This window comes from Nicotiana sylvestris, chromosome 3 (genome assembly GCF_000393655.2).
Source record: "Nicotiana sylvestris chromosome 3, ASM39365v2, whole genome shotgun sequence".
Classification (NCBI taxonomy): domain Eukaryota; kingdom Viridiplantae; phylum Streptophyta; class Magnoliopsida; order Solanales; family Solanaceae; genus Nicotiana; species Nicotiana sylvestris.
The window spans coordinates 187,007,673-187,032,999 of record NC_091059.1 but is presented as its reverse complement, the minus strand read 5'-3'; the positions used below and the strand labels follow the sequence as shown (position 1 = coordinate 187,032,999).

The window sequence follows — 25,327 nt, the reverse complement described above, 5'->3', positions numbered from 1 at the left end:
ATATTCACTTAAACAATAATACAAACATGAAATGAATATGAAAACAACTAATTAAACTTCTATTTTGAAATCTGAAAATTAATTTAACAAACAACATGAACATGAACAAAACCAAAAAATCAAATATCTAACCATAGACATGAACAAAGCAAACATTCGCCGATTTTAGATTCGAAAAATATCAAAACAAAATAACGGACAAAATAAAATTCAAAAACTACTAACCGGATTGAAACGACGAACAACGACCAAACAAACAACGAACTTGACGAGCCTCGACCAAAACGAAGAAGACGGAAGGAAAGGAGCAGCAGTCCGCAGCTTCAACCCAGCTGAAAACGACGAGAAGCGGAAGCAAGCCGGAGCAGCGAGCAGCAGCAGTCGCGGACAGCAATGGACGACGACATGGTCGACGTCGAAGCTCGTCCATGGTTGGACGTAGTAGAAGGCAGAAGAAAATGGAACGCAGCAGTAGCAGATGCGTGAGCGGACATCCATGGCATCTTGGTTCGTTTTGTGTTGTTCCGGCGTGGCTGGGGGTCGTTCGGAGGTGGTGTTTGGACGGAAAAGATCTAAGCAACCACAACAGTAGCTCGACGTGCTCGTAAGGAGGAAAAGAAGCAACATGGTCAGCCATAGACGTCAAGCTCAAGCTTGAGCTCGACGAGCCTCATCAATGGCGGATAGGGCTAGGGAATTTGGACGAAGAAGAAGGAGATAAAGACGATGTAGCCATGGGTGGTCGGATTTAATGGAGGATCGCCGGAGAGGTTTTGAAGAGGAAGAAGATAGGGTGGCCATTGTTGGCTTTCTTGAAGCTTGAGGAAGAAGAAGAAAGAAAGAGGGGGGGGGGATCCCTTAGTCTTTAGGGTTTTCTTCTTTTAATTTTTGCTTTGTTTTTTTGTAAAATGTAAGACAAAGGGGTTTGGGTCTTTTTGGGTTATGGACTGGGTTGACCCAGTTCGAAATGGACTGGGTCGTAGGGAAGATTGGGCCATTTTTTGGGCTTGTGGCTTAAATTTGAAGAAGAGGCCCAATTCCGACTTTCTTTATATTTCCGCTCTCTTTTCTTCTTTTATTTCTCTAAAACTAAATTATAAAAATACTTAAACTATTATTAAGAACTAAATTAAGTTATAAAAGCACAAATTAACTCCCAATAACAATTAATGCACAATTAAATAATAATTAAGCATAAAATTGTATATTTGGACATAAAATGCTAAAAATGCAAACAATGCCTATTTTTGTAATTTTTAAATTTTTGTAAAACAAATTTAATTACTAACAATTGTAGAATCAAATCCTACATGCAAAATGCAACATATTTTTTGTATTTTTTATTAATTTAGCAAATAAGCAAACACAGAAAAATAATTATCCAAAAATATCACAAAAATACTCAAAATTGCACACCAAGGAAAAATCATTTGATTTTGAATTTTTTGGGAGTAATTCTCATATAGGGCAAAAATCACGTGCTTACAATCCAGTTTCTTGATAGAGTTATCAATGGCACCAAAACTCATACCATTCCCTATGGCTTCATTCTCACAACTGTGCGTGCATATTTCAATGTACCTATGAAAAAGTGAGAGGTTAGTACAAGCATGGATCATTTTTGGGTTAATACTATGCTTGCTTGTGATTATGAAGTCAATGTCACTCCTAAAGAACCTAGTTCATCCTAAAGGTACCAGTGAATAGCAACGTCAGAGTCTTGGTACAAGAAAGTGGGGCTAAGGATGCTGAGATTGAAAGACTGAAAAAGAGGTTGGTTGAGGTGGAAACTGAGAGAGATGTTCTCAAAACTGAGCTGGGCAAGAGAAAAAGAGAAGTATGATAGCATTCTTCAAGATATGCTGAAAATCCTCCAAGTAAAAAACCAAGCACCTAGTTCTTCCCAGCCTTAAGCCTCCTAGCCTAGTGTAGATCAACCAGTGACCCAATTCGGGATTTTTTGTTGTTTTTGCTCATGTTTCCAGTATTTTTATTTCTTCTTATGCTCTGTGGTAGAATCTTATCAATCATCAATGAAATTCATTGTATTTTGCTTTAACTACTTGTTTATATTTCTTTAATGGTTAAAATTCTTCAATTGATGTATGATGATTAATCCATGATTGTATTTGAAGTAGCCCTAGTGACCATGAGTAAGTTTTAAAATCTGGTTATCTCATATTTTATGTAACTTTTCGATGATGCCAAAAGGGAGAAAAAGGTTTTGCTTTATACTTTGAATAGTGATGTTTATAACCTAATGTACCTGGTCCTTGATGATAAGTGATAAAAAGGAAAAATATTTCTAACATTGTATTGATGTTGAGCTAGGTTGAAACAGGGCCTAAGCTTATGAAAAGCACAGAGTTTGTCAACATTGTATTGATGTTGAGCTAAGTTGAAACAGGGCCTAAACTTATGAAAAGCACAGAGTTTGTCATTATCAAAAAGGGGGAATTTGTTGGCCTAAGTGAAGGTTAGTTTTGAAGATTGACAAAGGAAGCTCAGGCATGAACCAGGTCCATCCCTCAGGTGCACAAAAACGGGCAGATTCGAGCATGTGGGATGCACGTGAAGGAGATAGGCTTAACTTGGTATATTTAATATCTCCTGATCGAAAAGGTTGAATAATTGATAAGGAGAAGGACTCCTTACTCAAAGAGAACATTATCCGAGATAGGGAAGGAGTTAGAAGTTGAGATCAACTAGAACTCTTCCACCAAGGAAGAGTTGTATCAGAACTCTAGTTATTTCTTCATCTATTAACTCTATAAATTGCAGGGTGTTCTCACATTACACGTGTTGCACAAAAATGCAAAAGTTAAACGTGAATTGAGAGCAAAATAGCAAGGCTTTTTTCAAGCCATTCGTGTGTGATTTAAGTGTGCAAACCTGAAGCTACATGAACCAGATTGAAGAACCAGCTCCATAAAGAGTTTTATGTGTCTTTCTTTATTTTTAGTTCAATTGTAGTAGGTGTTCTATATTGTACCTTTCAGTTTTATTTAGAAGCAATTGTAATAGGTACTTTGAGTATTCAAGTTAGAGTTAACTTGAAATTGTCGCAACAATTAGAGGTTGGTTGCTACAACGGGATTAGAGGTAATCCTTAGGTTTACAAAGAGATTTGTAAATACTGTTAGGCTCAGTGATTTATTGAAGTGTTGGGAGAAATCCTACTGAGTAGTAGGTCGTGGTTTTTTCACCTTTTGAGCCGGGTGTTTTCCACGTAAAAATACACGTGTTCTTTACTTTCTACATTTATTATTCCGCAACAGTAGTAGAAGGAACACATAGAAGAACCATGCCCTTCCATAATCAGTTTTAGCAAAAAATTAATCACCACACAAATCACCCATCTTGTATGACATTGAAGTCTAAAACATCAAGGTCCTTTGCAATATTTATGACACTTGGAGACAAAACGTGCTTATATATACATAGTCATACAGTATATTCATCAATCAATATATTCTAGGTGATCTGTCATACCAGATGGGCTTATCAAACTGCAATATTTAATTGTTTGTCAAATAATTATGCAGTAAAAACAAAACAAGAAATATGCATTGATAAGAGCTTCGTTTGAAACCAAAATTATCATTTCATCAAGAAAACGAAGGCCAAAATTAATGGAAAATTGAACTGGAAAACTTTAAAAGTACTCACCAAGACCAATGGCCTCCGTCCGACCATAGTTCTAATTGAGGTTGAATTTTGTCATTCAACAAAATTAATAGCTTGTATTCAAAAAAGCTCCTAATTTTGTTATATACATTACTTTTTCACATCCAATTATTTTTCTTCACGACTTCTATATTGAGAATATTAATTGTAATATCCACTAGTTTACTTGGCGAACACAGGTTGACAAATATTAGAGATGGAACACTAAGAAGATCATTTAATAAATAATATGCAATAATTAATAAATAAAAGATAAATACCAAATTTTGGATGTGAAAAATGGATTCGAAGCAGGCCTATGACTTACTATTATAGTGGGTAATTTAATTACTTACTTTGATGTGATAAATTAATTTATAATTTTCTATGATATGGTGAATAGAATTAAGTGATCATATGTTAAATTAACCATTTTATCCTCTCTCCCCTTGCTTTGCTCATGGAATGTGATATCTTGATATATATAGTTATAGATAGATAGATGGCAAGGAAGTATAAATTGTTTTACATATATGTTCTGGAAAAAAGTTTTTTCCTTTATTTTATCACACATTGCTCACGTCTTTTCCATCATTTTTTCTTTCTTTTGTATTTCCACCCTAAACAAACAAAAGTCGAATTATAAGTAATAGAAAGAGTGTATTCAATTAGAGAGAACAAATTAATAAAACAACTTACTGCGAATTGACAACAATTGGACAGGAACAACAATATTCGATAAACATAATTAGCTCAAAAGAGAATGCTTGAAATATACATGAGTTTTACTTATTTCTGAAATTTACATAAAGTTCGAAAATGCAAAAATGGATAAAGAGAACTAGAGAAGTAGTGTGGGTTAATATCATCCTCGTCATCAATTATTGTATCGTAGGAGACTTTCATGGACGGATGCACCCACATCAACATCTTCGACAGCTCATGTTGTCACTTCGTATATTTCCTATCTATCTCTTCAACTATACACTTAATTAGAATATATACTCATCACGTCGATTTTGAGAATAAAGTCACTTAAGAGTGTGGTGAAATAGACCGGAATCTTTCACGGCAGAAAACCTACTCCTCAAGATATTTTTGTAGATGGGCCTTTGAATTATAGCAGGAGCAACCTTAAGTGTTTTTTCCCCTTATTATCTAATATGCAATGCGTATCTGAATTAGTCGATGCGAATTTATAATTTCGAATTCCGAATGGTTCAACCGGACACAATAAAAAAAATTGGAATAGAGGGAAAAAGGAATGTGTTACTCTCAAAATTGAATAACAATTGAATTTATACGCGGTTTTAAGGATATGTGATATAACTTGATACAAATTAAGAAAACAGATTAATATTGAAATTAATGATAAGAAAATGAATGCAAACCACACAAATTGAACAACCTTCGCCTTTGAGTTTGATCACCCTCGAACCAAGAAATACCTCATGCTGATGTTAGAACAGAATAACAAGATGATGAGAACTAAAAATAACAGTGTATTGCTTTTTGGCGTGTATTATAATATGTTTTTCAAATGATCAAACCCCCCTTTATATAGTAGGGGTGTCCTACTATAGATACAATTCTATACAAGGTAAAAAATTTCATGATTTGCTAATTAATCGGCTTCTTTTTGATACGTGCCGAGATTTTCAACCGATCGCGGATATTTCGGCCTTCCATTATTTGGCTCGGCAAATTTCCTTCAGTCTTGTTCGGTCTCGATCTTGTTCGGTTCTGGGGTCACGAGCTCGACGATCTAATTTCGCACCTTGGTTTGATATAACCCGTGCTTGAGCTTTGACATGTCATATTTCAGCCTCGATTGGTCACACAGTAGGCGAACCCAGCATACAGAATGAATTATGAGAATGTAAATATGGGTCGATTCTTGGAATATGACAAGGGGTTGCGTCGCTGATGGTACTCCTCCAATAACGCCGAAGTCTCACTGAACCGACCACCGTCTCCACATCGGCGAAAAGATAGTAACATTTTCTTAGTACACGTCTCAATTTCTTTAATTTCATCCAAATAAATCTGCCTGTGCCTACACTCCAAACTGCAGAAACCCATTTCACCCCTGCATTAATTAATATAAGCACTGTTAATTAATATGCAAAATGGAGAAAACAATAAAATTAAGTTAGTTGATTTTCTTTCTAAGTATATAACTAAAGTACGTACTTATACATGTAAACTTGTTTGTCAAGCCTCAGAGTCTTGTTGCAAAGGAAACAATATTTAAGGAAGCAAGAATTCTGTTCATTGCTGCTAGATTCAGTATGATTTGTGTGGAAGATGGGTTTGACTCTAGTGAATCTTGAAACATTATTAGGGTTTGCCTTGGCCTGAAAAAGCTTCTGATTAATCAAGATCTTCAGGCCAACTATAGCAACTGATTTCTTGTTCTCAATCCCATGGCAGTCAAGACCCATATTTTTGCGAATAAAATCTAGAGAAGAAATAAGGAAAATGATGAATAAGTAAGCAGAAGGGTGTTTGAAGTGAGGGTATTCAAGGTGGATGGATAAAGGGTATATATTGGGGAAAAAATGTGGGGACAATTGGGTTGGCAAAAAGTAAAACAAGACAACTTATTTTATGATATTATAGAACGTGCTTTAATGAAACGGTCACGTTGCTGTAAATTTTAAATCTACCGTGTAAAACTAAAAATACTTCTTACTTAACTTTTTTCAGTGGGTCATAAGTTGAAGAAATGCTTTGGGTCCCTTTGTTTAAGAGTGTCAAAACGTGGAAATTGTGCTTATAACTGGAGAGAAAAAATATACTCGAGTAACCCAAGCGTGGTTATGGAAACGTAAATTTGCCTAGTATATTTTAGTGTCCTTTGTACGCCTGTTTTAAACTGGTCTTATAAACATTAATTAAGCAAAAATAATGATTCCTCAGCTAGAGATAAGTTAATAATTTGCACTTGTCGCTTGATGTAGTGTGGGGAATATGATTCCTAGTCGGAGAACTAGTTTCCTCATCCCAAAAAAATATAGTACTCCTCCGCTCGTTTTTACTTGTCTATTAAAGTATTGACTTTGCACACCACGATAAAGTGTATAATTTATCATGATACCCATATTAATTGGTGTATAGTTTTAATGGATTTGAAATGAGTAGTTAATGCTAAGGGTAAAACAGAAAAAATAATTATTTTTCTCTTGATATGCGAAGAGTGATAAGTAAAAATAAAAATTTATTTTTAAAATATTTGACAACTAAAATTGAACGGAGAAAAAACTAAATTTATTCCATAATAGGTGATGCGTGAGGAATAGAGGGTTAAAATGTGAGAAAAACAGTCCTTAAAGCTTTGAAGAACTCTCATACGCATGCTTACTCGTTTGTGCAAAAAACATTGTAGTACTTTACTATAAGGAGTGTGAGCTTTAGTATATAAAATTATGGAAAAATTACGCTACACGTCAAACATATACATTGTATTTATAATTTGTACTATACTTTTAGTAACTTTATCATGCATAGCTAAATTTAAATTTTATAGCAAATCCATCAAACAAGAGATTAATTATTTTGAACTGAAAAAAAAGAGCAATAAACTTTTGTAGCTTAGTTGGTTAGGGCGTCCAGTTAGTTAGCGTTATAAATACATGTGATAAAAGGTGATAACAATTGAACAATAACTACGAACGATAATTTGGTAAACTATAATTCTAGGCTCTAAATTGTAGTATTTTATGAAAATTCCTTTTCAAAGACTACAATCTATTTTTAACTCTTCAAATGTTGCAATCGAAAATATTTGTTATTCCTTTTAGAGTTTATTTGCTTTCATTAACAACTTCGGTCCTCTTTTCTCGTTATAATTACGTTTACTCTTTCACAGATCTCTATAAAATTTTATTTTGCTTACTTGTAGGGTAAAAAATATATGCCTCCTGCTACACCTTTTTTAACAGCAGTTATGGGTCTAATTTGTCACTGTATTATCATAAATAGGCCACATTTACCCGTGTAAGTTTTATATTAAAAATATCTCCATCAATACACATTAGGTGTATATTTATTCCTTACATGTTAAAAATACTCTCCCAACTTCTAAAATCCACGTGGCATTCCGTTATTGGACCAACTGAAGCGCCTCGTTTTTTTTAATTCAAATCCACCCGATCCAACCTCTTAAACTACACCCATCGGTTAAAATACTCATTTTTCATCTGATATCTCCATCTCTTTCTATCTCTAACATAAAGAGACCAAAATCTTGATTTTACTGAGAGAATTGTGGTTGGATTTTACAGGATTTATGATTCAACTATGTTTAAAGGTGATTGCTTTCTTCAAGTATTTGTTTATTTAAACTCTAATATGTAATTTTGTTGCTTAAATTTGCACTGATTTTGGTCGTTTTTAGGGCTTCTTCCTTTAATACTATTATGGTTTTGAGTATGAGATTAAATCTTTAAAGTTCACCATTGGGCATGTTGTTTATGAGTAACTGATTTTGTTTACATGTGTTGTTTAGGTGGTTTTCTGTTTGGGTTTTTATCGAGATAAATCTTTTTCTAGACTTTTGTGTAGTTTGTGGTCCATATGGTTTTGTTTTTTTATTTAATTTAATAAAAAAATTATTGGCAGAACTGAGATTGTGGGGTCTTAACATTGAAATTTAAGTTTTTTTTTGTTGTATGATTGCTGCCCCAACTGAATATTTTAAAGCCAGAGGGACTTTACTTTCTTGAGGTATGTGGTCCTGTTGTTACATATTTTTTTGTATTTCTGATTTCCCATATTTAGCTTTCCTTTATGGTCCATTAATTTATTGTTTGATATTATTTTCTTTATTGTTTTAATAGTCACGTTAACTGTTTTTCTATATTGTTTTATTTTATACTAGCTATTTTTTTATTGGTTTAAGAGTTATCGTAAATAATTGTCTTAATTTGTTAATTTGTTGTCTAGTAGCAGTTTTGTTGCCATATCCTTTAGTTTTTATTGACCATCTTAATTTTTTCTTACTTTTTAGGATATTAAAGATGATTTTGGTGGATATAATATTCTATCATGGTGGGATTTGGATCAGAAAATCATATGTATTATATTCAAAGAAGCTTATCCACTCTTAGAGATGTTATGACTCTGACCTTCTTTTCTTCATTAATTTAGTAAATGAGTACATTAGGGAGTTGAAGTATCTAGGTATTCAATAACTAATTGTAAATAGACCTTTTGGTAACTATTATAAGGTAGTGGATGATGCTGGGATAAGGCATTTATCGCATTTAATATCTGATGAATTTAAGTTTCTTAACTTCTATGCAGTAGATAAAAGTGGTTTGTTTGTGGATATTTCTAATATTGTCCATTATTCTGATTCATATCCATCACTAACTGAAATTGGTACAGATTATAGTGAGGTTGAGAGTGACAATGAGACTGATGAGGCAAGATATGATTATGAGGAATTACAATCAATTGCATATCAAAAGAATAGAGAAATTGAGAATAAGGGTAGAAAATGTCAAGGATATACCTGAAGCTAGAAAATGTATTAACGTCTATGCCATGACAAACAAAAAGGATTTACAGGAAAAAAAAAGTGATAAAAATAATTAAGGTAAAAATGTGTTCATGGCTACCTTTTTGTTATTCTCATTGAGGGAAAAAAATCTTTCAGGGGTTAGGATAAAGACATTAAAATCAAAACACAATTGTGATGAAGCATTTGATAATAATAGGGTTGATTATCATACAATTGCTCATTACTTCAAAAAAAAAGTTACAGGGTAATCCTAAATATAAGATTAAAGAGATGAGAGCAAATATGAAAATATTGTTTAATGCAAATGTTAATTACAAAAATTGTAAGAGAGCGAAAAGACTGATTTTAGAGAAACTAGAAGGTAGTTTTACAGATGGTTACAATAAAATTGAGCCATATGCCAATGAACTAATTGATAGTAATTCAGGGAGTGATGTGGTCATTAATTTGTCAAAAGATGTACTTGCTCAATGTATTAGAAGATTCTTGAGAATGTATATTTGTTTTCATGCTCTTACAATGGGTTTTAAGGAAGGGTTGAGACCTTTTATTGGTTTGGATGGCAAGCTATAAACCCGTATTTTAGTCGTAGTTTGAACTCCACATACTATATTTTACTTGTGTTTGAGCTTAAATATTAGTTTATTATACTTTTATGTGCTTTATGCCTTGCAGGAAGAGAATCCGAGCTATTAAGATAATTTGTAACTAATTTGAATAAGTTGTAGCGTTGACGTCCGAGTAAAAGCTCAAGAAATTAAGTCGGGATCATGTTCGGAGGTCAAAGACCAAGTCTGGATATAAAAAAGGGAGAAAAAAAGATTAGTCTGAGAAAATTGCACTACCACGCCGCAGGGCTCAGAACGCTAGTGCAAAATTCTTGCAAAGTTAAAAAAATCAGCTCTCTGAAGATCCTCTCTACTGTGGCACATGGGGCACCGCACCGGTGTATTTTTGCGGTCCAATTTGTCCCACTTTGGCTTGGAAAGGGTAGTTTCGCCCGAACCCATTCCTACATGGTATAAATACATCAAAAATACGATTTTAGAGGACTTTTGACCTTGGAAGCTTTGGGAGAGCATTGGAGAATACAAGACACAAGATTTCATATTCTTCCCATCAATCCAATATGGGAGTTTGGATTATAATGTTAGATTGATGCTTTTTTACTCTCTAATTATATTTATGATGACTTCATCCATGATTATGGAGTAGTTTTTCTTAAGTTTTGACGAATATGGTGTTTTGATAAATATTCGTAGATTTTAACTCTAGTTCTTTGCTTGAATTCATTTATGGAGTTTTGAATTGTTGCAACTTTATTCACCAGTTTATTTAATCGAAAGAGGAATATTTTGGTGATTATCTTTGCATTATTTTGTTTGATTTAATTTAGTGATTCTCTTACGTAATCGAAAGAGCTTGTTGAATTGTTGATTTAATTATGTTAGGAGAATATTTGAGAGACGTTTTCATAAAGACTAATCTATTAATACATGCTTGCATATTTTCACAGTGCTTATATTAGTGCACCTCGTAGAGTTAAGACTTAATCGAGAGTGGAGTTTTGACTATACATTTGAACTAATTGTTGAATGAATTCCTGAGAATCATTAGAACATTAGAATGAATTAAACTAGAATTAAATCTCAAATAGTTATCTTGAATCTATCCTGTCATTACCCTTATTTCTCACATCGATAAGAAACCAACTCTTGTAATCTCTAGTTCTTTGAAGTCAATTGTCAATTGCTTTACTTTAGTAGTCAATCGTAGTTCGTAATCATTCTAATCAAGTTTTGATCATCCTAAATAGCAGTTAAACCAGGAATTAGTAGAGCATTGTTTAAATATAATCCATGTGGAGATGATAATCATACTATATCATCTTTGGCGAGCGAGCATCATTTTTGTGTTGTGTTTTACGCCCGTTAACTTCTCAAACGTGTTTAATAGCTGCCTAATAAGGAAAAAGGACAAATGAAAATGCAAAAACTGCTTGATGAAGATGAAAGAGTGGGGCAAAATCTACACGAAAAAATCTACCTTACTTCATCCCAATTTAGTCAAGCAAGTCAAGGACCAAAGTTTATTTTCATTCTTACACCAAGTATCTATATTCAGACCTCAAGCAGTTCATTTTCTGCCTTTGAGCACCCAAAAACAGAAATTGTCACGACCCAAGTTCGCCCTTCGTGAACTGTCGTGACGGCACCTAGTCTCTGCGACTAGGTAAGCCTAGCAATTGCGAAAAAACTAATAAAAACTGAAGATAAGCAAATATAGAAACGTTTAAGATGCCGCTCGACATATACAAATACAAGATCTCAAAAACTAAACAACTTCCCAAAACCCGAAATCTTATGAAATCACAAGCTGTTGAATAACTACAAGTGTCAACTCCAGAATGTTTAAACAAAAGTAAATACAGAAGGGCTAATACTATGAGAGAGAATGGAAAGGGACTCCTCGATCTGCGGACGCGGCAGATATACCTCGAAGTCTCTGGAGAATCGCCTCACCTCAAGGGTAGTAGGACTGAGTCGAAGTACCTGGATCTGCACATGAAAAATATGCACAAAAAGGGCTTAAGTATACCACAACGGTACTTAGTAAGTGCCAAACCTAACCTCGGTCGAGTAGCGACGAGGAAGGTCAGGGACTTACTGATTATAGCTGAAAAAACGAGGTAAAACAGTATAGAATACGACAATATAATTAAATGCTAACAGTATGAATAACACAGGATAATAAGAATAACAACGACTATAATAGAGACAAAATAATCACAGAAGGAATACAGCTCAACACAGAGATAACAACAGGGGATCTCTTAGTATCCTTAATATGTGTGTTGGGGATCTCTCGGTATCCCGAGGATCTCTTAGTATCCTCAATATATGTGCTGGGGATCTCTCGGTATTCCGAGGATCTCTTAGTATCCTCAATATACGTGTTGAGGATCTCTCGATATCCCGCACTACAGTCCAAATCAATATATGTGCAGGGGATCTCCCGAAATACAAATCCATAGTCCCAAAGTAAACAGGTAGGGGGATCTCCTGGGATACCGTTCCGTAGTGTAATACCCTATATTTTTAGTAAGGGTGTACTAGTCATTAGAAAATAATAATAACTAATAAAAAAAGGGGGGACCGAAGCCCAAGAAATAATTGATATAGGGCATCGTAGAGAGTTTGGGAATGGGTAAAATTCCAATTCCTTGCAATCTCAAAGAAAAAAGAATAAGAGTAGGAGAGTTGGGCATTAAAGCTCCTGCAAACAACAACAAGAAAAAAGAAAATCGAAGGAACAACAAAGTTGTTGGTAGCAAGTTCACATCTATAAAAAGGAAATCAAGAAGGTCTTTACAGTGTCTAGCGATCTGGTGCCGCAAGAGAGCCACTATCAGCGAAGTTTAATTCAAGTTTCAAGGCATTTTTTTTATCCGTTAACATAGGTATATCCTGATTATCATGGCTAAACAGTGATATTAATAACTTGGTTATATTGAGTTTCGAGTGAATTGCAATGAGATTAGATTGTCATTATTCTAAGTTGAGAAGTAATGAATCTATTAGTCATGGTACCTTAGTGGAGAGTCTCTGAGGGCTTGCAAAGCAGTATGTGAAATATTGCAAAGGAATTGAGCTCCCAAGTATCTGTATAAGCCATCTATCTATCTATATATATATATATATATATTGACATACACATAAGCAAGAACCAATTTCCTTTCCAGCTAAGTTTTATTAAATTAATTAACAAAGAATAGATGATCATATTCCGAGGAGTGAAAACAGAAAAATGGATTAGATTTGACAAGATCTGGAATCGATTATATTGGTAGTTCACGAAGCTTATACCTAGATTGATTTTGTAACAGTATAGGTCGTGAAGAAAATCACACGAAGTGATCGCAAGTGACAAGTTTATATTTCGGCTCGATTACTGTGAGTAGTAATCTTACCGCAATTTGTGTTTTCATAACCTGCATAATTACACAGGATTTTTAATATGAATATGTTACCGATTAATTTGAGTTGTAAGTGGGACAAGTCTTTTACTCGATATGATACCAAAATAGTTATTTGACATGATTACCATTGTTTTAAATATTCTTTTTGTCACTAGATATATTTTACCGTTACTTGAATTTACTGTTATCGAAATGAAATTATATGATTTGATAAGAACCGAAATGCCCTATATTATTTTAAAATATTTCCTATGAGTATATATGAATTATGGAGATAAGTATAAATGGGAGTAGACTTTGAAGGATCTCGTAGCTAACGGCGGGTTCGTTAGACCTGGTGCACCTTGTATTTATCGATTACAGAGTATATTTATAGCCTTCGCTAGTGGGAAGGTAGAACTAGCATACCGTTACTGATTTCCCTCGAGTAGGGACTACCGTTATATTTGACTTCTTGCGAAGAAGTCTATAGTTATACCAATTACATGATCCGTTCATAGAAACCTCTCAAAAATGTGAATACTGATATTATACAGTGGTTACCGAGCTTATTACTGAATTGTATTTGTATTATACTACAAAAAAAGTATGATGAGATTGAAAATTATTTATTGTTTCTGTAAGGGCATTTTTATGTTGTTTTTCTATTTGATATACTAGCATGTTTTCTGACTTGTCCCCAAAATAAAAACGGTTGTGGTTAATGTTATTACTCATTGAGCTAGCGACTCATTCCCCGCTAATTTTTTTACAGAGACAACAGTTGACGCAGGCGAGGATCTCGCTCCATAGTCATTCTTTTAGTGTCATGAGTATTATTTTGCTATTAGTCTTATGTCGAGTATCGTTCTTCATTATCAAAGTCGGAGATAAATTAGTATTTTTGGTTGTTAGTGGGTTGATTAGTAATGGTGAAGACTATTTTGGTTAATTGATAAGTTGTCGATTGTTTGAATTGCTATTAGGATGTTTGGTTGCTGATTTGAGACAGGGAAAATTTTTGGGATAGTTCAAAAGTAGGGGAAACTCTGTCCGATTTTCTGTAAAACACCGATGAGGCTTGCTTGGGAGCACTTACTTCTAAGCGCCGGTCACGATCCTGAATTGGGTCGTGAAACGTAGTCCCAAAGTAAACACACAAGAGCAACACGAAGTATACTCAATTCAGTTCGAATTTCATACCAAGGTAAAACAGGTATTTCTAACCTAGCATGCTGCACATAATCCAAATAAGGCAGTTTGAGCAAGTAAAACAATTAAGTCAATTAGACATGCTTCCCTAAACTAACAACAGGCTTAAATTACAAGTAGTATAAACAGGAAAAGAAACACAATTAAAGTTACTTAATGAAAACAGAATTTTCAACAATTAGCACAAGTACGCACTCATCACCTCACGTACAAGACATTTTAAATATCAACAATACCAAATCCTAAGGGGAGTTTCTCCCACACAAGGTTAGGCAAGCCACTTACCTCGAACTGGCTCAAAATCAACCCGAAACCACGCTCTTGCCATGAGTACTCGACTCCAAATGACCCAAATCTATTCAAATCAATTTCATAATGTAAATATAACTTCAAGTAAGTGGTTCCACTAATTAATTCTAAGCTAATACGAGAAATTAGAAAAAATAACCAAAATGCCCCCGGGCCCACGTCTCGGAATTCGGTAAAAGTTATAGATTATGAAACCCCATTCACTTACGAGTCTAAACATACCAAAATTATCCAAATCTGACGTCAAATGCCTAATCAAAACTCGAAAAATTAGGTCTAAGAACTTTTCCAAATTTTTCCCAATTTCTCACCCCAAATCCGAAATTAGATGATGAATTCATGTTTAGATTAATGAGTTATAAGCAAAAAGGAGTTAGGAATTACTACCCAATCGAAATCTCTAAAAATCCCACAAAATCTCTCGCAAATCCGAGCTCCCAAGCTCTAGTTTTGATAAAAATGGCTAAACCCTCGACTTTGAAATTTTATATTCTGCCCAGGTAAATCCTTCTTCGCGAATGCGGAAGGACCCTCGCGTTCACGAAGCACAACTTCTCTTGGTCTAGTTTTCCTTCATTGCGAATGCGATATCCCTGTCGCGAACGCGGTAACCATCTTCCCCCTCTTATGCGAACGCGGGACCATCTTCGCGAACGCGTAGGTATAAGGCCTCACAGCTTCGCGAACGAGGGACCACCTTCGCGAACGCAAAGCGTTAAACTTCCACCAGCACCAGTTCCTCTTCACGAATGCGAGACCCCACTCGTGAACGCGAAGAAGGACGTACATTCAAAACTACAGAGCTAAGAACTCCAAAAACTCTCAAATTCCGCTTTCGATCTAAACGTCTATCAAACCTCGTCCGAATGACCTGAAATTTTGCAAGCACATCACATTCAACACTACGAAGCTACTCCAACTTTCGAAATTCCATTCCGAACCAGATATCAAAATCTTACTATCGAACCGGAAACTTCAAAAATTCAACTTTCAGCATTTCAAGCCTAAATAAGCTACGAACCTCTAAAGCACAATCCGAACACGCCCCTAAGTCCGAAATCACCCAACGGAGCTAACGGAACTGACAAAATTCCATTCTGAGGCCTTCTTCACACTACTCCAACTACGATCCAAATTCTAAAGCTTAAGCTCTCTTTTAGGGATTAAATATCCCAGAACACTCCGAAACTCAAAATCAAACATCCCGGCGAATCAAAATAGCAGAAACAAACACAGGAAAAGCTGTTAATAGAGGATCAGGGTGTTAATTCTTAAAACGATCAGCCGGGTCGTTACATCCTCCTACACTTAAACATTCATTCATCCTCGAACGAGTATTGAGACATACCTGAAGTAGTGAAAAGATGAGGGTAACGGCTGCACATATCCTGCTCGGTCTCCCAGATCGCCTCCTCGACCGACTGACCCCACCACTGAACCTTCACTAATGCAATGTTCTTTGACTTCAGCTTTTGAAATGGCCTATCCAATATCGCCACTAGCTCCTCAACATAAGATAGATCCTTGTCCAACTGGACTGAACTGAAATCCAATACGTGCGACGGATCATCGTGATACATCCGGAGCATCGAGACATGAAAAACCGAATGAACTCCGGCCGAGCTGGGAGGTAAGGCAAGCTCATAAGCAACCTCCCCAACACGTCTCAATATCTTAAAAGGACCAATAAACCTCAGACTCAGCTTCCCTTTCTTCCTAAATCTCATAACGCCCTTCATTGGCGAAACCCGAAGCAGAACCCGTTCTTTAACCATATAGGAAACATCACGAACCTTTCGGTCCGCGTAACTCCTCTGTCTGGACTGTGTTGTACGGAGTCTATCCCTAACCTTCTCTAAAGCATTCTGAACCAAGTTTGTGCCCAATAATCTTGCCTCACCTGGCTCAAACCAACCCACGGGGGATCTACACCACCTACCATACAAGGCCTCATACGGTGCCATCTGAATGCTGGACTGATAGCTGTTGTTGTAGGCAAACTCCGCCAGTGGCAAGAACTGATCCCAATAACCTCCAAATTCCATCACACACGCATGGAGCATATCCTTAAGAATATGAATAGAATGCTTGAACTATCTGTCCGTCTGGGGGTGAAATGTTGTACTCAACTCCATCCGAATACCCAACTCATGCTGTACGACCCTCCAGAACTGTGATGTGAACTGAGTACCTCTATCTGAAATGATGGAAACTGGAATACCATGCAAACGAACAATCTTCCGGTTATAAATCTGCGCCAATCGCTCCGAAGAATAGGTACACACAAGAATGAAGTGTGCGGACTTGGTCAGCCAATCCACAATCACCCAAATGGCATCAAACTTTCTCAAAGTCCGTGGGAGCCCAACTACGAAGTCCATGGTGATTCGCTCCCACTTCCACTCCGGAATCTCTATCTGCTGAAGCAACCCACCCGTTCACTGGTGCTCGTACTTCACCTGCTGGCAATTGAGGCACCGAGCTACAAACCCAACTATATCTTTCTTCATCTGCCTCCACCAATAGTGCTGCCTCAAATCCTGGTACATCTTTGCGGCATCCGGATGAATGGAATACCGCAAACTATGGGCCTCATCTAGAATCAACTCCCAAAGCCCATCAACATTGGGTACAGAAATCCGACCCTGCATCCTCAATACCCCATCATCACTAATAGTCACACCTCTGGCATCACCATACATAACCTTGTCCTTGAGGACAAGCAAATGAGGGTCATCATACTGACGCTCCCTGATACGATCAAATAAGGAAGACCGAGAGACCACGCAAGCTAGAACCCGGCTGGGCTCCGAAAGATCCAATATCGCAAACTGGTTGGCTAAGGCCTGAACATCCATCGCCATGGGCCTCTCCGCTGCTGGTAAATAAGCCAAACTCTCCAAACTCTCTGCCCGGCGGCTCAAAGCATCGACCACCACATTGGCTTTAATATATCAACTTCAGTTCATTAACATCACAACAACAAATCCAATAAATATTCCCCATGAAATCATAATGAATATCTTCATATTTAGAACTTTCTCTTCCAATTTATGAGCTTTGTTTTCTGGATTCTTTAAAGCCTTCAAGACATACATTTTTTCCTTTAATCTATCCCTTTCAAGCATAATCACATCCAATGTCGACTTCATATAGTTGAGTTTAACATTAGTGGCATCTAATTTGTAATTCAAATTGTTAATTGTAATGAGTGAATTTAATGAGTTTAAATTATCGAAAAAATTAAATGAAACTATAAGAAAGAGATAATACATACTTTAGGTTTAGGACACTTAAAGAATCTCTTCCCGAATTATATGGAGTCGTTGAAGTAAAATGGTTGGCAATTTCCCTACAACGACACCTCCTATTTGATGAAGAACTATTTTCTGAAATGACAAAAATCGCTATGATGAAAAACCTTCACAACCCAATGTACGAAGTTAAGAAAAAAGCATGTGGGAGAGAAAGACTTTACACTGGACTAATTTCTCTCTAAGTGAACCCTAGGCCTTTTTCATTTTAAGAAAGATGGAGATATCAGATGAAAAATGAGTATTTTAACCGATGTGTGTAGTTTAAGAGGTTGGATCGGTGGGTGAGTTTGAATTAAAGAAAGGGCGGGTTAGTTGGTCCAATAAGGGAATGCCACATAGATTTTAAAAGCTTGGAGGGTATTTTTAATGTGTAAGGGATAAATATGCACCTAAGGTATAATGGTGGAGATATTTTTGATAGAAAATTTAAACTGAGGATAAATGAGTCTTATTAATGATAGTACATGGGCAAATTAGACCCTTATAAGTAAATAAACATAATTATATCATTACCTTATAAGAAAATGAAATTTGCTTTCGTATGCATAGACTTTAAAAAGCGTCTGATCCATAATCAAATCATGGGAGCCTTCGAAACCCTCTCCTTAGTTGTATGTTGTCATATTTAAGAAGTAATTCCACAATGGAAAGTATTATTATAAGTAACGGTCAAAGCTTTGATTCTCCGAATGGTAGTAGCGATGCCACATAAAGTGAAATAAATTTTATCAAGATGTTAGAGTTAGAAAAGTCAAGAAGTTGGAAATCCTTTCATTAAATTAAGCCAAATTTGATCAATGTTGAATATGCTATTTTACCCTTTTTTTATGGTAAGTAATCATTTTTATTTACCAGTAACAATATTTACAATGGTCAAAGAAACAAAACAAGAAAACAAAGATTGGACCACCTCAATCTCACCTTCGCTACCTTCTAGTGTACTTGATGTTTTATACGTCAATACCACACAAGAGGGGTGATTTGTGTGGTGACCAATTTTTCGCTTAAACTGTTTATGAAAGGACATGGTTCTTCTATGTGTTCCAACTACTACTGTTGCGGAATGATAAATATAGAAAGTAAAGAACATAAGTATTTTTATGTGAAAAACGTCCGGCTCAAAAGGTGAAAAAACCACGACCTACTACTCAGTAGGATTTCCCAACACTTCACTAAATCACTGAGCCAAAACAGCATTTACAAAACTCTTTGTAAACCTAAGGATTACCTCTTATCCCATTGTAGCAACCAGCCTCTAACTGTTGCGAGAACTTTAAGTTAACTCTAACTTGAATACTCAAAGTACCTATTACAATTGCTTCTAGATAAAGATGAAAAGTACAATATGAAAACACCTACTACAATTGAACTAGAAATAAAGAAAGACACATAAAACTCTTTATGGAGCTGGTTCTTCAATCTGCTTCATGTAGCTTCAGGTTTGTGCACTTGAATTACACACGAACTGCTTGCAAGAAGCCTTGCTATTTTGCTCTCAATTCACGTTTAACTTCTGCATTTTTGTGCAACACTTGTAATGTGAGAACATACTGCAATTTATATAGTTAGTAGATGAAGAAATAATTAGAGTTCTGATGCAACTCTTCCTTGGTGGAAGAGTTCTAGTTGATTTCAACTTCTAACTCCTTCCCTATCTTGGATAGTGTTCTCTTTGATTAAGGAGTCCTACTCCTTATCAATTATGCAACCTTTTCAATCAAGAGATATTAAATACACCAAGTTAAGCTTATCTCCTTCACGTGCAACCTACATGCTCGAATCTACCCATTTTTGTGCACCAGAGGGATGGACTTGGTTCATCTTGAGTTCCTTTGTTAGTCTTCAAAACTAACCTTTACTTGGGCTAACAGTACTACACAATTCTCTACATCAATGTACTACTTTCAGCTACCATAAAATCTAAGGGTAGAAGTTTAACATTTCAATTGTCTTGGTGAGTCTATTCTCCCATGATCCTCTACAAATTAATTCTCGAATGATTAGCCTTATCAACACATGATTTGGTCAACCTTTTCCCTGGAACACTCTCATATTTCTCTCCTGCCATAGATGGTATACACAAGCAGCCATAGTTATTTTAATAAACTCTGCACTTGCAGCTCTGCCCTTAACATTTGCTTATGCCCATGGTATTTTATTTTGCTAGTCCAGCGCATGTCTATAGATGCCTTGTCATCCCAATAGCTTCTGCCATACCTCAGCAGATACTCCACCTGAGAAGAACATGTGGTTTGTAGATTCATCCGGCTCACTACATAGTAGACAACTTGTATTGCCAGTAACTCCCCAAGCAACTAGTGTATCTCTAGTAAGTAACATGTTCTGCATAGCCAAATTTAATACAATAAAAGCCCATTTGGTTAAGCTGAGGTTGTTACATGTTAGTTTCCTCTATGATACTTTTTGAAAGTTACCTCTCATTTGTACATAAAGATTCTTGATAGAGAAGTGTTCCATTGTAAAATATCATTCATGCATATCCCGCATCTTCAATGTAGCTTCTTGCCTTTATGATTTTTTGAACCACCTATGAAGCTTGTGAGCACGTGATTTTTGCCCTATATATGAATTATTCCCAAAAAATTCAAGCAAAATGATTTTTCTTCATTTTTTGTGCATTTTGGTGTCATTTTCTGATAATTGTTGCATTTTATTTGTGCATGTTAATTCATACAAATACATAAAAATATGCATTTGCATTTAGGATTTAATTTCATACTTTAGTATTAATTAGGGATTAATTTGTTTTAGAATAGGATATGAAGAAAATGACAAAAATAGTTCACTTTAGCATTTTTATTATTTTAATTGTGAAACGGTCGCAAATAATTATTAAGTTAATTTTAGGCATTAATTGGTTTTAGTTTAATTGTTAGTTTAATTTTGCATCTTTGTAAAAATTAGAAAAATAAATACAAAATGAAAAATGAAAAAAAAATTATTACTAAAAAGAAAATGAAAATACAAAGGGAGTGGCTTTAATTAAAGGCCAAATTTGGACCACTTTTGCACCTAATCCGCTAGTCCAAACACCTATACAGTCCAGCCCAAAACCATTTTCCACCCGGTCCATTGTTCCTTAGCCAAACGACGCCGTTTGGCGTCGTTAGATCCAAGCCGTGGAGGTCCCATGATCTAACGGCCAGGAAGCCCCACTCCCACACTATATAACTGTCCAAACTTTACCCCCCCACCCCGGTCCTTCACCTTCCTCACCCTACCCCTCTGTGCAAACCCTAATCCCAGCCGCCCCAAAATCCTCGCCGGCGGCGAGTGCAACTTACACTGTTCAAACCCAAATTAACACCATAGATCCCCCATGAATCCCTCTTTCCATTCCCGTTATTGGTTTCCCTCGAATGTTGCCAGAGTTCGTCGAATCTCGGTTTGAAGTTTTCCGGCCAAGTCGCAAGTTCATCCAAACCAGCCCAAAATCATACTACACAATCCCCGGACTTCCCTCAACCCAAATCCATGACTATTTTCCTTCAAATCTCTGTGAAGCGGCTCGAATTTCAGATCTAAGAATTTCTGGCCAAGACCCTAAACCAAAATCTTTATGATTTCGAACCGTAATATCCTTAACCATGTGTTCTCTTGTAAGAACACATGATTAGGGATGTTGCGTGTCAAAAATCTGAAAAGATTCGGATGTCAGCGACTGGCCGGAGTTTTTCGTGCTTCAGTGAGTTTTCCTGTTTCTTTTTACTTGCATGGTTGAAGTTTTAGTTATAGTCTTGATTTCATTAAGTGTTATGTTAATTTTACGATTTATTTTTGTGTATTAGTATAGTTTAAATTTTCTTTGATCCTTGTTCCACCTGTTTTAATCAGTGAAGCATCTACGCATTTTTAGTTTTGTTTTAGTTTGATGCATGTGTCATTATTAGTTAATCATAGTTTTAATTTCAGAATCGGCATAATTGATTAGTTTGGATTCGATACCATCCTGTCCATTAAATGTTAGCTAGATTTTTAGGTTAATTTCAATTTCTTTTTAGTTCTGAATTTGATGTTCGAATGGTCAATTGTGAGCTTATTGGTTAAAAGTTAGTTTAATTTCATTTAATGTTGACTATTGGCTTAAGCTTTGCTTTGATTGATCCTGGTTTCTGGTTTTCCTAGTTTGTTTGAGTTTGTGTGATTGAACAATTGGGATTGGTTAGTTCAATTAGTTAATTTCTGAGTTCTAATTAATCAGTCCTAGTTAGTTTTGAATAAATTTAGGGAATTGGTTATAGCTGTTGAGAATGTGGGTAGAATCAGTAACTTTGGGAAGCTTTTAGGGGTAGTTTGGGCATGGAAAAGGGTAATTCTGATAGGAATAGTAATTTCAAAGTAATGAAAGGGTAGTATAGGTACTGTATAGGTAGAAGAACACCCTAGGGCCTTCTAGAATAGGACTTTAGTGTAGATTTCAGCCAACTTAGGATACTAGCTTGGGAAACAAGTCAAGAAATGAGGGATTAATCTGAAATAAACTAGGGACTGAATTTAAAATCTGAAAATCTGACTTGCACCTCATCTTTGCCTATAAAAAGGCATGACCATGCCTTGAGGAAAAAAAAACTTCCAGCCATAAAAATGATCCCTCACAAAAATTCTCTTCATTTTTAGATCTGAAAGCTGAAATTCAAAATTTCAAAAGCCAAAATATACTGTAGAAATCTGATAGAAAACCAAAAAAAATAGGTTAGTATTCCATTGAAATTTTCATTTTAAACTCCCAGCAGTGTTTGAGTTCAAGGCCTGGTAGTTGCATCTGCTGATTTCGAAGGGTTGTAACACTCATTGAGCTGGATTTCGATTGAATCTGGTTTTGAGTGGACATAAAAGGAATTTGCAGGATAATTGTCAAGGTTATTTGGTCCATTCTGATTTTGGTTTGAGTCGATTTCTCAGTGGTTTCAAATTTCTTCCTGGGCTGTGTTTCGATTGCTGTTTATTGTGGTTGCCAATCTGCTAGGGTTGACAATTGTTGTTGATCCTCTTCCTTTTCTGATTTGTGCTCTCATTCCAGGTACATGTTCGAACTTTCCCTGTTGTAATGACAAAATTGGAGTGAAACCAATGCTCATTTAGATTCGAATGCAATGGAACCTTCATAGTTGCAGCCAATTGATGTAGTTCTAATTTATTGGTTTGAGTTCCGATTTGTTTAATTATTGTTGCCAACTGATATGGATCTGATAGTCTGTAATGTGAACTGTTGAACTCTTGTCGAACTAGTGATTTTCTATTTTGTGAAGCTTAGTGGACTGTTATCTTAGCTTGTGTATCAAGTAGGTATAATTAGGACATGTGTCAAGATGTTGCATTACCTGAAAATTTCATCTCGAGCATTTGAACTGGTCAGTCGTTAATATTGTTTAATTTGGTTAAATGTCAGTAGAAGTTGAATCCCTGGATTAGAATGGCAGTATTCGTATCAACTATTAGTAATTCTAATCATAATTGTTAATTAGTTTCCTAACTTGGAGTAACATCTGTCCATCACGCCCCTTCATGGCTGTGGTTTGGGCTCGACGTTGGCTTCGTAGCCAATTTTTGTAGTCGTTCCGGTTGGGATTTGATTCCAGACTTTGGCATCACATTTGCCTGAGCTGCCATCTACGTCCACCGGGATGCCAGTTTTTCATCTGGGCCTGGATGCATTAATAGGCAGCCCAGGTCTGTCATGGTCAAGTAGTAATTTGAATTGGGCCTGGGTGCCTCAATAGCGTGAAGCAACTAATTAAATATAAAGGATGTCCCCAAGGGCTCGATCCCTGGGCTTCACAGATGCCTGTCGTAGGTTCGAAATGTTGTCCTGCATTAGGCCCAATGCCTGGAGCTGTGGGAGTTTGAGCTCACATCATATGCATTATCTGATTTGGGCCTTTTGGGCTCAAGACCAATTTTCTTCGCATTTTTTTTATGTTTGAACTCGGGCTTGGAAGGTGTGGCTTTAGCTAATCAGGATTTTTGGGAGATAAATTAAGTAGATAATGGTAGTTGCCTTTGGTTTGGCTTTGAAACAAGCAAGACGAGTCTCACCAAATAAAGTAAATAAATTGTGGGACCCTCAATAATGGTTACATAAAATAATTAGAATTTGGGAGGGCCGACTAGTGAATTTCACGGCCTTCCCCCACATAATAATACGTTAGAATCTTTAGGCACGTTTTAATAAAATTACTTTCTTAAACTCGGGTGCGCATTGATGCGACCCAAATCTAAATCTCGACGAAGTCAAAATGGGTTGACAATCACGGGTGCATTGATTGCGACGTGGTTCGAAACGCGTTTTCACGACATTGCAATTCTTTTAAAATAAATAATGATAAAAAGTGGTTTACTAATAAAAGGCACATAAGTTAGCATATATTAAAATCAGATAAAATCAAATACAACAGTTGAGCGACCGTGCTAGAACCACGGAACCCGGGAATGCCTAACACCTTCTCCCGGGTTAACAGAATTCCTTACTCAGATTTTTGGTTCGCGGACTGTTAACAGAGTCATATGTTTCCTCGGTTCGGGATACAACCGGTGACTTGGGACACCATTAATCTCCCAAGTGGCGACTCTGAATATTAATAATTAAATTCCGTTCTGATTGTCCTTTAATTGGAAAAACTCCTTTGCGCCCTTGCGGGTGTAGGTAGAAAAAGGAGGTGTGACAGCTCTGGCGACTCTGTTGGGGATTAGAACCCAGAATCTCTGGTTCAGGGTTCAGAATTCGAGCTTAGATAAATTGTTGTATTTAATTGTAACTGATTTTCCTACATGTTTTATGTTGAATGTGCTAAATGTTACCACTTTGATATTATCTGAATTGTATATAAAATGTGCCGACACCCTTCTCTCTTCACCTCCGGGGATGTGCTTACTGGTTGAGACTCCCTATTCTGTTAGTGTCATACCTTGAAATAAGAAAGAGGCCGGACAAGTTACGAAGCCGGATGGCCTTTTGGTTCCCGGTAAGTTGCCCCCTCCTCGACTCGAGTTGTCCGCTCGGGTACACAGTCTAGAACACCGACCCAGGTTTTGAACATAGAATAACGTGACTTCATGCCGGATCCCTAGTAGGAACGCTTATTTGCATCACATTGCATTTGACTTAGGGGACTCAACACAGGGGTTGGGTCCGTCTAGGACTAGCAACCTGAAATGACAAGACCATCCTGATACATTCTCTTGTGCTGTGCATTTATTTGTTCCGAACCTGCATGTTGACCGGTTTCTGAATCTCGGAAATGTTGGAAATTGAAAAAAAAAGAAAAAAAAAGAAAAAAAATAGCAGTTAGGGAGTTAATTGATTATCCTAGAAAAACC

General features: G+C 36.2%; 1 long non-coding RNA gene across 1 annotated transcript; it reads right to left on the bottom strand.

Moving 5' to 3' along the window:
- Positions 1-5,148: 5,148 nt before the first annotated feature.
- On the bottom strand, positions 5,149-6,187 carry LOC104233832 (uncharacterized). Its single transcript, XR_011405917.1, has 2 exons — positions 5,860-6,187; positions 5,149-5,755 (listed from the first exon to the last, which is right to left on the bottom strand). It is a non-coding gene; the product is annotated as an uncharacterized lncRNA (long non-coding RNA).
- Positions 6,188-25,327: the final 19,140 nt, after the last annotated feature.